We start from the raw sequence: 12072 nt of genomic DNA, 5'->3' as shown, positions 1-12072 counted from the left end.
TGTATGTTGATATTTTTAATATTCTATACATTTATAAATACTCTGCAAATATTTAAATAAATACCATACATTTATTTTGGCACATATTCCTATATCATTAACTGTTCTTTGAAAACATGATCTTCAACAGTTGTATAATTACATGGATAAATTAGTTTTTATTGGACATTTAAATTGTTTTCAATTTTTATTAGAATTTATATATGTATGTATATATTACTTTGACTTACTAATTTTGTACTTTGGATAAAATGCTGAAAGTAAAATTAATGGGTCATAGGTCATGTACATTTTAAAGACTGTTGGCATATTTTGGGCTTAATAAACTGTCACCATAACTGTGAGGTACCAGGGATGTATCTGTAAGTCTCTTTCCCAAAGACAAATTACACATATGACAGCAATGGAAAGAATCACAGAATGCTTGCAAAAGGATCATGAAAAGTCCCTCATTATCAAGAAATTATGCTGGTTAACTCTCTAATGATTCTGTTAGAGAATAGAGAGAAAGTTGATTTTTAGTGCATTGAATAAGTCAAGAAATTTGAGATTGGATATTACCATGCATCTTGGTGGTGTTATTATTTTTTTAGAGATGGAGGTGTCACTGTGTTTCCCAGGCTGGAATGCAGTGGTGCAATCGTAGCTCATTGCATTCTAGAACTCCTGGGCTCAACCGATCCCCCTGCCTTAGCTCCCCAGTGACTGGGACTACAGATGTGAACCACCACACCCAGGTATCTTGGCTTAAATAATGTAAGATAAGACCTCTGCAATCTCCTGATTTCTGCTTCAGAGAAGGTGACTAAAGGGGATGGAATCTTTCTCCGTTTGAAGCAGTTGCCCACTTGCTACCTTAAAGCTTGCTGTATCCTGGGAGCAAATGCTTCCTCAAGTAGGAAGAGTAAACCAAGAATGTCAGTCCAGAAGATCATAGACAGCAAAGAATCTCATCTTTGACAGAGGTCTGGAACTTAATGAGGTTTCATTGGAATACTGCTTAGCACTATCTGTGTTGGGAAATTAAGGCAGAATAGAAGCATTTAGCTTAAAACTTCTGTTTCACTGTGATGACAAAACTGAAGTAAAACAGCTCAGTATGGGGGAGGCAACCCTGGTTCGTTGTGATAGCTCCTAACAACATTAGTGACTCTTGAAGGCTTCAATTTCACATACGAAATCTATAGTATGGAGAAGCCATTACTGCCTCCATCACATAAATGTGCTACTTGCTCCAATTCTGAATTTTTTTTCATAGCACTTTCATTTAAAATAGTTAAAAACTGGAATGAAGCCAAATGTTCATCAGCAGGTGAATGAGTAAACATATGGTGGTATATTCATACAAAGGAATACTACTCAGCAATAAAAATAGGAACATATTTCTGTTATGTGCAATATCATGTCTTAAATTTTATACAAATGAAATAATACAAGGTGTACTCTGGTTTCTTTTGCTCAGCATAATGATTTTGAGCCCCATCCAGCTAGAGTCCATTTGCAGTAGTTCACACCAGCTGATTGCACATATCTCTTTCCAACTCTACATTCAGTGACATCACAGTAGTAGTTTGAAATTAAGCATGATGGGAGTATTTGTATCATGGAAACTGGCAAATGCTACATAAACCTGGGCTTTAATAAAATTACTGTGAACATTTTTGCACAAAAACAGCTATGGACGTTCCTGCAGAAGCCTTTTTGTGGACATGTATTTTCATTTTGCTTGGGCAAATACTTAGGAGAGGAATTACTGGGCCATAATGTAGATATATATTTTACTTGACAAGAAAACTGTACCTCATTTTTGAGGCATTAGGTATTCAAACTGGAAAAAGAAATGTGGAACCAGGATGTCCAGCATCCTTTCCTTAGACTCTTGTTTCAATGCTACTAGTATCCCACTCCACCACCACCTCCTCCAGATTAGAAGAGAGAAACTCATGTGCTATGGTCTGAATGTTTATGTCCCTTCAAAATTTATACATTGAAACCTAATCCCCAAGTGACAATATTAAGAGGTGGGACCTTTGGGAAGTGATCAGGTCCTAGGGATACAGCCCTCATAATAGGATTAGTGGCCTTATAAAAGGGGCCCCAGAGAATTGCCTTGCTCTTCCTCCATGTGAGGATGAATCAAGAAGGTGCCATCTTTGAGGAACAGCCCTCACCAGACACTGAACCTGTTGGTGCCTTAATCTTGGGCTTCCATCCTCCAGGACTGGGAGGAATAAATATTTGTTGTTTATAAGCCACCTAGTATTTTGTTACAGCATCCTGAACAGACTATGACACTATGACAGCTTGTGCATTTAATCATTAGTTAATTAGTTCATTCAACAATACTTACTTATTGAACATCTACTATGTGCCAGGCACTGTGGTATGCACAGGAAATACAGTGGTAAATAGCACAAGTAAGCACAACTTACAGTCTCGTGAATATCCAGCCTCTTTTGGACCTCTTCATTTCTGCCACATTTTTCATATGTAGAAGGGACAATTATAGAGCCACTCTCCTAGTCACCAGGATGGAGAGTTTCATGGAGAGTGACACCCTGGTTCCACATTTCTTTTTTGTTTGAATACCTAATGCCTCAAAAGTGATGTATAATTTCTTGTCAATCTGACCACAAAATCCAGGCAGATTTGAGGCTTGTCATGAGTGATAAGTTGAACTTGTTTAAGGTCACTTTTGCTTTGTTTTACTGTCTAACCAGAGAATAGAGGTGTGCCTGAAGCTTGGGGGTGTCACCGTCTGGGCAGAGTGAGGACCCCACAAGGTCAAAGTAGCCCAGAGCTGTGAATTATCTGTCCTAACGTCAGATAGCATTGAGGGATGGCCTTATGGCAGCCTTTAAGGCTTCACTCTATTGTCATAGAAAACTGAGTCTTGTTCTGCCACAGTTATCTACTTCTGTGTTTTTTGTTTGTTTGTTTGTTTTTACTGTGTCACTGAGCCCACCAAAATTTTTAGTGCCGGAGACCCCGTATGCTCATGTTGAATTTGCCAACATAATGACAGTATTTGTTCTTTCCAACACTCACCATCTGGGAAGGAGAGAGCTTAGTGAGCATTATATCCTCTCTCTGGGCAGAGGTAAATAAATGATAAGAAAATATCCCCCAAATAATTATGCTGCTGTTGGAAAATGATCATCTCCATTTTAAAGACAAAGAAACTGAGGCTGGGACCTATATGTGCTATGTAATAATAGGATTTGAACTATGTGGTTCCAAAGTTGTACATCTTCCTGAGTCCTTGGTAGATAAATTATGGAGATCTAAGGTGATTGGGAGAGCTCTCTGTCTCCTGGGTACCCCATGGCTAAATGTCAAGTGTTTGCCCCTTTGGAGTTCTTGTAATGTTGGACTAAAATGACTAGAAGTGGAGTTGGCTCCCAAACGTTTTGACCTCATCAAAGGGCCATTTGCTAAAGGCTAGCCTATCTCTTCCTTATTTTAGTTCTGTCAAGAAAACAGAGGCAAAATTGACTTGCCTATTTGCCTACTTTACAATGTTGCTGTGGCTGGCCCTTGTTATAGATTGCCAGTAAAGATCCTAACTTGTGGGGATATCAAGTTATAAATGGGTAATTAGACATCCTGCCTGAGTTTTCTTCTTGAGGAAGTTCCATGTGGATGCCTGTGTTTGAAAAGCGGGGATCCGCGGGTAGCGTGTTTGGTGTGGAGGAAGGTGTCTTGGTATGCAAACTCTGCTTAGAGGCACCACTCACCAAGCCAGCATTTCCTGGCAATGTGTTGTTGGGTGAAAAAGCTGTATAGTTTCTTTTTTATTTTTTTCTCTTTCCTTAAAGCTTTATCTATATTCACACACCAGCTAGAGGGAAGAAAAAACCCTCAAGAGCTGAGTTCAAACACCTGCAGTTATTTTGAAGACAAATGGTTGAATGAACTTAACATTTCCCCCCAGCAACAAGTGCTGGTGTGAAGATGAAACCCGGGAGAAGAGCAGCAAGTTCAAGAACCATAAAGTAAAGCAGAAAAAAACCTACTTTGGGTAGTTGTAATTACTCAGTTCAGGTTGTTATTGTATACAGCTTTAAACATTTAATATCTTGCTTTATAACCTTATAAATAAACAAGGACCCACATAAGGCTTTGGGCCAGTTTGAACCTCAAATATGAAATATGTCAATCTACACATATAATACATAATTATGAGAAAATGCCTTTTCTTGCTCTTCAACATTTTCTGTGTAGAGTCAGCTGAACATAAAAACACAGGGGATGGATTCACCACATTTATTTCCATTGCACAGAAAGTATCTTGCTTGTTTACTTAGTAGGTCTGCAGCAATTGCACAGGTTCTTACCTCATTTCTTCCTTGGTAATTAGTATATTTTTTCTTAGAGGAGCATATGGCATCCTCACTTGTAAACAAACCCTGCAAACCTCTTTCCATGTTGTTGAGATCTGAACTGAGCTGTAATTTTATCAAGTCATAATCATGGAAGCTCATGGATTCCCTAAGATAATAAAATTCAGCACACAGGCATAATAGGTAAATTGTCAGGAACTGGACCAATGTGGTCTTATATTGCTAGATGATTCAGGATACATACAGTATACAGAACTAAGGGATGAAGTGAGAAGACCTAATTGCAGCAACTTTAGCCTGTAAACAAAGCTAGAGAATGAAAGACCAGACAGAAATAGAAAGCTGCTGAGTTTGAATTACCAATCTGGGTTCAGTGACTCTCTGAGAAAACTGAAGTTGTTCTTTAAACAAAATAGATTTTTTACTAAGATTCCTATTGTCTGAGATAGGAATAAAACATGATTTTCAACTACCTGTTTTGTCATAATGCAGTAGAAAAGGGGTGATTATATCTGGTCACATTTTGGAGTCTGTTGTCTGAAATTGCACATGGAAATTTTGCTTGACAATCGTTGTATTCAATATGCTTATCACAATTGCAGCACACAAATAACATTTATCTTCTTCCTAAATATGTAGGTGTAGCTGTAGTCATTCTAACTTTAAAAACAACCTGCAACATTTAAGAAATTCTGGCTTTGAATTTGGGAGGCCAGTTGTGCCGAAATCATACTGAATGTTTATAAATTGGTCATGAAAAAAATCCTAACAAGACAATTCAAATGTGTTATTTTTCAATTGTGACACCTATCTACACCCAAGGAGAAAGGTGTAGGTGACTAAGTGGGGAGGTTAGAGTGGGTGCTTGCCTTTTTGCCCAGGAAATCATTTTAGCATTTTGAAACTGTTTTTATGGCACCTTGTGTAAGATATATAAAACAGAAAGTGTTAATTATACATGTTAAAGAATAGGGGAAGGAGAGGAGCTAAAAACTGAGGGAGTTCTAGAGATTCTTCCCATTCCCCACACCTCATAGCCATGCCTTGATGCTGCCAGGCCCTAGACTTTCCTAAATGCCTTGTAAAACCAAAACTACTCAGAAGATTCACATCAACGTACATGCATCAACCTTAGCTGACTTTAGTGTTTCAGAGGGAAGTGAGAGTTTTGGGGCCTCTGGGAATTCTGAGCTAAGCGGTTTGACAGTAGACTGAGAAAAAACAAGAGATGTTATGAGGTGCATCAGAACCCTTGGGGTAGCCTCAGGACTGTCAAGCAGGGAGTTGCGGATTCAGGTTGGGATATGACAAACACCATGCCTGATAGCCTAGGAAGAAAGTGAGAGCCAAAAAGAGTTAGGTGTCTCTGGGGAGAGTCATTTCGTCAATGGTTTCTATAAGTTCTGGCTCTATATTGGTCAGATAAACACAATGAGCCCCAGTGTTGGTCAAATAAGCACAATAAGCCCAAAGGTATATTACCTGAGTTAAATCTTACATCGGTGAATCTCAGTCTTGGCTATATATTGGAATCTCCTGGGGAGCCTTAAAAAATACTGATGCCTGGTTCCTACTCTTAGAAATACTGATTTAATTGGTTAGGAATGCTGTGTAGGCTTTGGGAGTTTTAAAAGCTCTCCAGGTGATTCTAATGGACAGCCAAGGCTGTGAACCACTGCGTATGACCTAAATTGAGTCTGTTTGGGTAAATATGTTGCAATTCACCTTCTCTAAAAAAGTAAAAATACTTGGTTTTAACCTTGCACTAATATTTCAAATATTTCAACAACCTTTCAAGGTTTAAGAGTTGAGTAGTATACATTTGAGATGTAGTAATATCCCAGGGTCAGGTTCCCCTGGGACCTACCCTGGCTAGCCTCAGCATGATGGTGCTTGCCTGCCCTTCACCTCAAATCCTTGCTGCAGTGCTGTGTTCTGTCATGAGAGTCACAAGATACTTGGTGATTGCAAATCTGCTGGCTTATAATAAGTAAATAGTGGGCAAAGCAAAGGTCCTTAGGAATCGAAGATACCTATGGTACCCTATTATCTGTAAGATAATTTTGGACTTCATTGAATCATTTGTGTGTGTGTTATTAATACTTTGCTTTGCTTTTTCCAGATGAAAAAGATGTCTTATACAAAATTTGTCAATCAAACATAGCTGAGGTATTTTGCTCAACAGATATATTGCCTCTTATGATTTAAATGGGGGATTAACGAAAGGTTTTGAAAATCTGGCATTAAGAAAAATGGCTAAAACTCACTTTTGATTGCCCCTGAGTGATGGTGAAGGAAAGGGGGAATAAATGAAGTCAAGTGACTTATGGTTGTACCATCTAATTTTCTTGCATCTTGACAGACCTTGTCTTGTGATGATTTCCAAGGGGTTCTTGCCTTTTTACATCCAGAGTAGTATATGTGGACCCAGGATTCCTACTCCAACTAGAGGACTAACCTCTTGAAGGCTGTGATTATGATTTTTCTTCTAGAATTATTAGCAAGTCAAGATGTAAGCAATAAAGCTATAATGGTGGAATAAATGAGGTGGGGGTAGAGAATTAGGGGTCTATTTATACCTGATCACCTAGGTAGCTCACCACCCCACTACCTCCAGGGTCCACCTCACCACCCCACTACCTCCAGGGTCCACCCTGTCTAAGCCTCAGAATCTATCTGCATGGATGGGAAGGATGCTAGCTTGTCAAAGAAAGCAAGCTTTGAGAAGACCACCAAGACATATTCTGAGATCAGATTTTACAACCTTATTTGCTGAGATCATTAGACTGTTTGCAAAATGTTTGTTGTTGCCGTTCTACTTAGTAAATGGACCTATAGAGATCTATTTAGTAAAACCTTGTTATTTGGACAGAGAAAACCAATGGCTAGGGAAGTTAAATTGGCCATAATCAATACCGTGAGTTTTTGTTTTTTTTGTTTTTTTTTTTTAAAAAAAAGCTAAGACTAGAAGCTGGTTCTCTAGTACCAAATCCAAGGCTGTTTCCTCTGAGATGGTTGCAGTTTCAGAATAAGAGAAAGAACCTCTTAGTCAATCCCACAGTTTAACAAAGCTGATTGGGAAAAATGAAAATATTAAAGAAAACATGTTTGTATAGTATTTATGTTTAGTGATGTTAAATCAGCATTTATTTATATTATAAAAAATTAGAAATTGCCTGAACTGTCACAGAAAGGAAGGTTGCTTGGTAAAATACCATTTCCATTATACAATATGATAGAAAATAATTCAACCATTAAAAACCATGTTCTTGAAGCCTATTTGAAGATATTGAAAGATGGTCATAAGAAATGGCAATTCATGACAGAAAGCAAAGTTGAAAAAGCATGGGTTAGATGCTAAGCATTACTTCTAAACTACTAGGCTTCGTGTCTAAGGCTACACATTTCTGAAGTTTATGGAGAGCCTTTAAATGTCAGCATCATTTTTAACCAAGAGCTCTTTTCTTACACAACATCTAAAAATATCTATTAGTTTAACTTGTCAGCATGTAAAACATTTGCTATGATTTTTCTCATCGTATCACTCAAATCATGTCAGAGCTAGAAAGAAAAAACTGCTTGGATAATCTGGCAATGACTAATATTATTTGCTGAGATTTTCTGGAGGATGTTTAGCAGCAATTTAATAATGGTTATAATCATAAGAAGCCTAATCAAAGAGTTCTATTTACTGCATATTTCCACTTAGGTATCCCATAAGCAATTCAAACTCACAATGTCCCAAACTAAACTTTGTGTATAGTACCAGTATCCATTTAGTTGCCTAAGTCATGAACTTTGAATCATCTTCTAATTTGTGTATTTTTAGCCTGGATTACTGTGAAAACATCTAAGTCTTCTCTCTAAATCTAGGCTTGACCCCCTCCAATCCATTCTCCACTCTGAAGATAGAAGAAATGCTCTGAAAAGGAAATCAGATTATGTTACTTCCTTGTTTATAAACCTTTATTGGAGTCCCATTGCCTTCGGGATAATATAAACTCCTTGGCATGGCCTTCAGGCCATGATCTCCATCATGTTTTCACCTCCAGACTGAAAGCTTGCTGGTTCTCCAGATATGCTCGCCTCTCAATTGCTGACTCCTCATCTTTCTGGGCCCCAGTTGTATGTTGCCTCCTTTGGGAATCAAGGCCAATTAAGTGCCCCATTCAAGGAACTTCCCTGGGACCAGGATGTAACATTTTATGTTGTAGTTGCATGTTTACTTGTGTATCTTCTCTCTTAAAACTGTCAGCTCCTGGAGGAGAGAGATTTAGTTCTGTCCACTCTGATGTCATTAGCATCTATCACAGTGTGTTACTACTTTATTTTTTTATTTATTTATTTTTTTCACCATGAGTTTCTTTTTTTTTTTTTTTTTTTATTGATCATTCTTGGGTGTTTCTCGCAGAGGGGGATTTGGTAGGGTTACAGGACAATAGTGGAGGGAAGGTCAGCAGATAAGCAAGTGAACAAAGTTCTCTGGTTTCCCTAGGCAGAGGACCCTGCGGCCTTCCGCAGTGTTTGTGTCCCTGGGTACTTGAGATTAGGGAGTGGTGATGGCTCTTAACGAGCATGCTGCCTTCAAGCAACTGTTTAACAAAGCACATCTTGCACCGCCCTTAATCCATTCAACCCTGAGTGGATACAGCACATGTTTCAGAGAGCACAGGGTTGGGGGTAGGGTCACAGATCAACAGGATCCCAAGGCAGAAGAATTTTTTCTTAGTACAGAACAAAATGAAAAGTCTCCCATGTCTACCTCTTTCTACACAGACACGGCAACCATCCGATTTCTCAATCTTTTCCCCACCTTTCCCCCCTTTCCATTCCACAAAACCGCCATTGTCATCATGACCCGTTCTCAATGAGCTGTTGGGTACACCTCCAAGCCGGGGTGGTGGCCGGGCAGAGGGGCTCCTCACTTCCCAGTAGGGGCGGCCGGGCAGAGGCGCCCCTCACCTCCCGGATGGGGCGGCTGGCCAGGCGGGGGGCCGAACCCCCACCTCCCTCCCGGACAGGGCGGCAGGCTGGGCAGTGGGCTGACCCCCCCACCTCCCTCCCGGACGGGGCGGCTGGCCAGGCGGAGGGCTGACCCCCCACCTCCCTCCCGGACAGGGTGGCAGGCTGGGCGGTGGGCTGACCCCCCCACCTCCCTCCCGGACGGGGCGGCTGGCCGGGCTGAGGGGCTCCTCACTTCCCAGTAGGGGCGGCCGGGCAGAGGCGCCCCTCACCTCCCGGACGGGGCGGCTTGCTTGGCGGGGGGCTGACCCCCCCACCTCCCTCCCGGACGGGGCGGCTGGCCGGGCGGGGGGGGGCTCCTCACTTCCCAGTAGGGGCGGCCGGGCAGAGGTGCCCCTCACCTCCCGGACGGGGCGGCTGGCCAGGCGGGGGGTTGACCCCCCCACCTCCCTTCCGGACGGGGTGGCTGGCCGGGCGGGGGGCTGACCCCCCCACCTCCCTCCCGGACAGAGCGGCTGGCCGGGCAGAGGGGCTCCTCACTTCCCAGTAGGGGCGGCCGGGCAGAGGCGCCCCTCACCTCTCGGACCGGGTGGCCAGCCAGGCGGGGGGCCGAACCCCCACCTCCCTCCTGGACAGGGCGGCAGGCTGGGCGGTGGGCTAACCCCCCCACCTCCCTTCCGGACGGGGCGGCTCGCCGGGCGGGGGGCTGGCCCCCCCACCTCCCTCCCGGACGGGGCGGCTGGCCGGGCGGGGGACTGACCCCCCCCTCACCTCCCTCCTGGACGGGTTGGCTGGCCCGGCGGGGGGCTGACCCCCCCACTTCCCTCCCGGACAGGGTGGCAGGCTGGGCGGTGGGCTGACCCCCCCACCTCCCTCCCGGACGGGGCGGCTGGCCGGGCTGAGGGGCTCCTCACTTCCCAGTAGGGGCGGCCGGGCAGAGGCGCCCCTCACCTCCCAGACGGGGCGGCTTGCTTGGCGGGGGGCTGACCCCCCCACCTCCCTCCCGGACGGGGCGGCTGGCCGGGCGGGGGGGGCTCCTCACTTCCCAGTAGGGGCGGCCGGGCAGAGGTGCCCCTCACCTCCCGGACGGGGCGGCTGGCCAGGCGGGGGGTTGACCCCCCCACCTCCCTTCCGGACGGGGTGGCTGGCCGGGCGGGGGGCTGACCCCCCCACCTCCCTTCCGGACGGGGCGGCTGGCCGGGCAGAGGGGCTCCTCACTTCCCAGTAGGGGCGGCCGGGCAGAGGCGCCCCTCACCTCTCGGACCGGGTGGCCGGCCAGGCGGGGGGCCGAACCCCCACCTCCCTCCTGGACAGGGCGGCAGGCTGGGCGGTGGGCTAACCCCCCCACCTCCCTTCCGGACGGGGCGGCTCGCCGGGCGGGGGGCTGGCCCCCCCACCTCCCTCCCGGACGGAGCGGCTGGCCGGGCAGAGGGGCTCCTCACTTCCCAGTAGGGGTGGCCGGGCAGAGGCGCCCCTCACCTCCCGGACAGGGTGGCTGGCCGGGCGGGGGGCTGATCCCTCCACCTCCCTCCCGGACGAGGTGGCTGCCGGGCGGAGACGCTCCTCACTTCCCAGACGGGGTGGCTGCTGGGCGGAGGGGCTCCTCACTTCTCGGGCGGGGTGGCTGCCGGGCGGAGGGGCTCCTCACTTCTCAGACGGGGCGGTTGCCAGGCAGCGGGTCTCCTCACTTCTCAGACGGGGCGGCCGGGCAGAGACGCTCCTCACATCCCGGACTGGGCGGCAGGGCAGAGGTGCTCCCCACATCTCAGACGATGGGCGGCCGGGCAGAGAGGCTCCTCACTTCCCAGATGTGATGGCGGCTGGGAAGAGGCGCTCCTTGTTTCCTAGATGGGATGGCGGCCGGGCAGAGACGCTCCTCACTTTCCAGACTGGGCAGCCAGGCAGAGGGGCTCCTCACATCCCGGACGATGGGCGGCCAGGCGGAGACGCTCCTCACTTCCCAGACGGGGCGGCAGCCGGGCAGAGGCTGCAATCTCGGCACTTTTGGAGGCCAAGGCAGGCGGCTGGGAGGTGGTTGTAGTGGGCCAAGATCACGCCACTGCACTCCAGCCTGGGCACCATTGAGCACTGAGTTAACCAGACTCTGTCTGCAATCCCGGCACCTCGGGAGGCCGAGGCTGGCTGATCACTCGCGGTTAGGAGCTGGAGACCAGCCCAGCCAACACAGCGAAACCCCGTCTCCACCAAAAAAATACGAAAACCAGTCAGGCAGGGCGGTGCGCGCCTGCAATCGCAGGCACTCGGCAGGCTGAGGCAGGAGAATCAGGCAGGGAGGTTGCAGTGAGCTGAGATGGCAGCAGTACCGTCCAGCTTCGGCTCGGCATCAGAGGGAGACCGTGGAAAGAGGGGAGAGGGAGAGGGAGAGGGAGAGGGAGAGGGAGAGGGGTGTTACTACTTTAAAAAGAATCTTTCCTCTTTCCATATCATTAACAACATGGAGGACTGGAACAGAAAGGATTGCTTACCCAACATTCACGCCATATGTACTGCCCCACCCCACCCCAGCCTGCCAGTCCTTTTTCACAGCAGAACCAGATTGTGTTCATATATCCATCCTCCAAGTGTTTCAGGGGAAGCTGACCACAAGGCTGATTTGTCTATGACGATTATGTTAATCTCCTCCCCCTTGCCTGCAGTTGGTTTAAGAAGGGTCACATGACTCAGCTCTGGCCAAGGAGGTTTGAGGAGTAGTCTGATGGGGGTTTCTGTGAAAGGTTTCCTTGCTTCTAAGAAAGAGACACAGGAA

The sequence above is a fragment of the Gorilla gorilla genome, chromosome 11 (assembly GCF_029281585.2).
Source record: "Gorilla gorilla gorilla isolate KB3781 chromosome 11, NHGRI_mGorGor1-v2.1_pri, whole genome shotgun sequence".
Taxonomy (NCBI): Eukaryota; Metazoa; Chordata; class Mammalia; order Primates; family Hominidae; genus Gorilla; species Gorilla gorilla.
Note: the sequence above shows the minus strand (reverse complement) of the source record.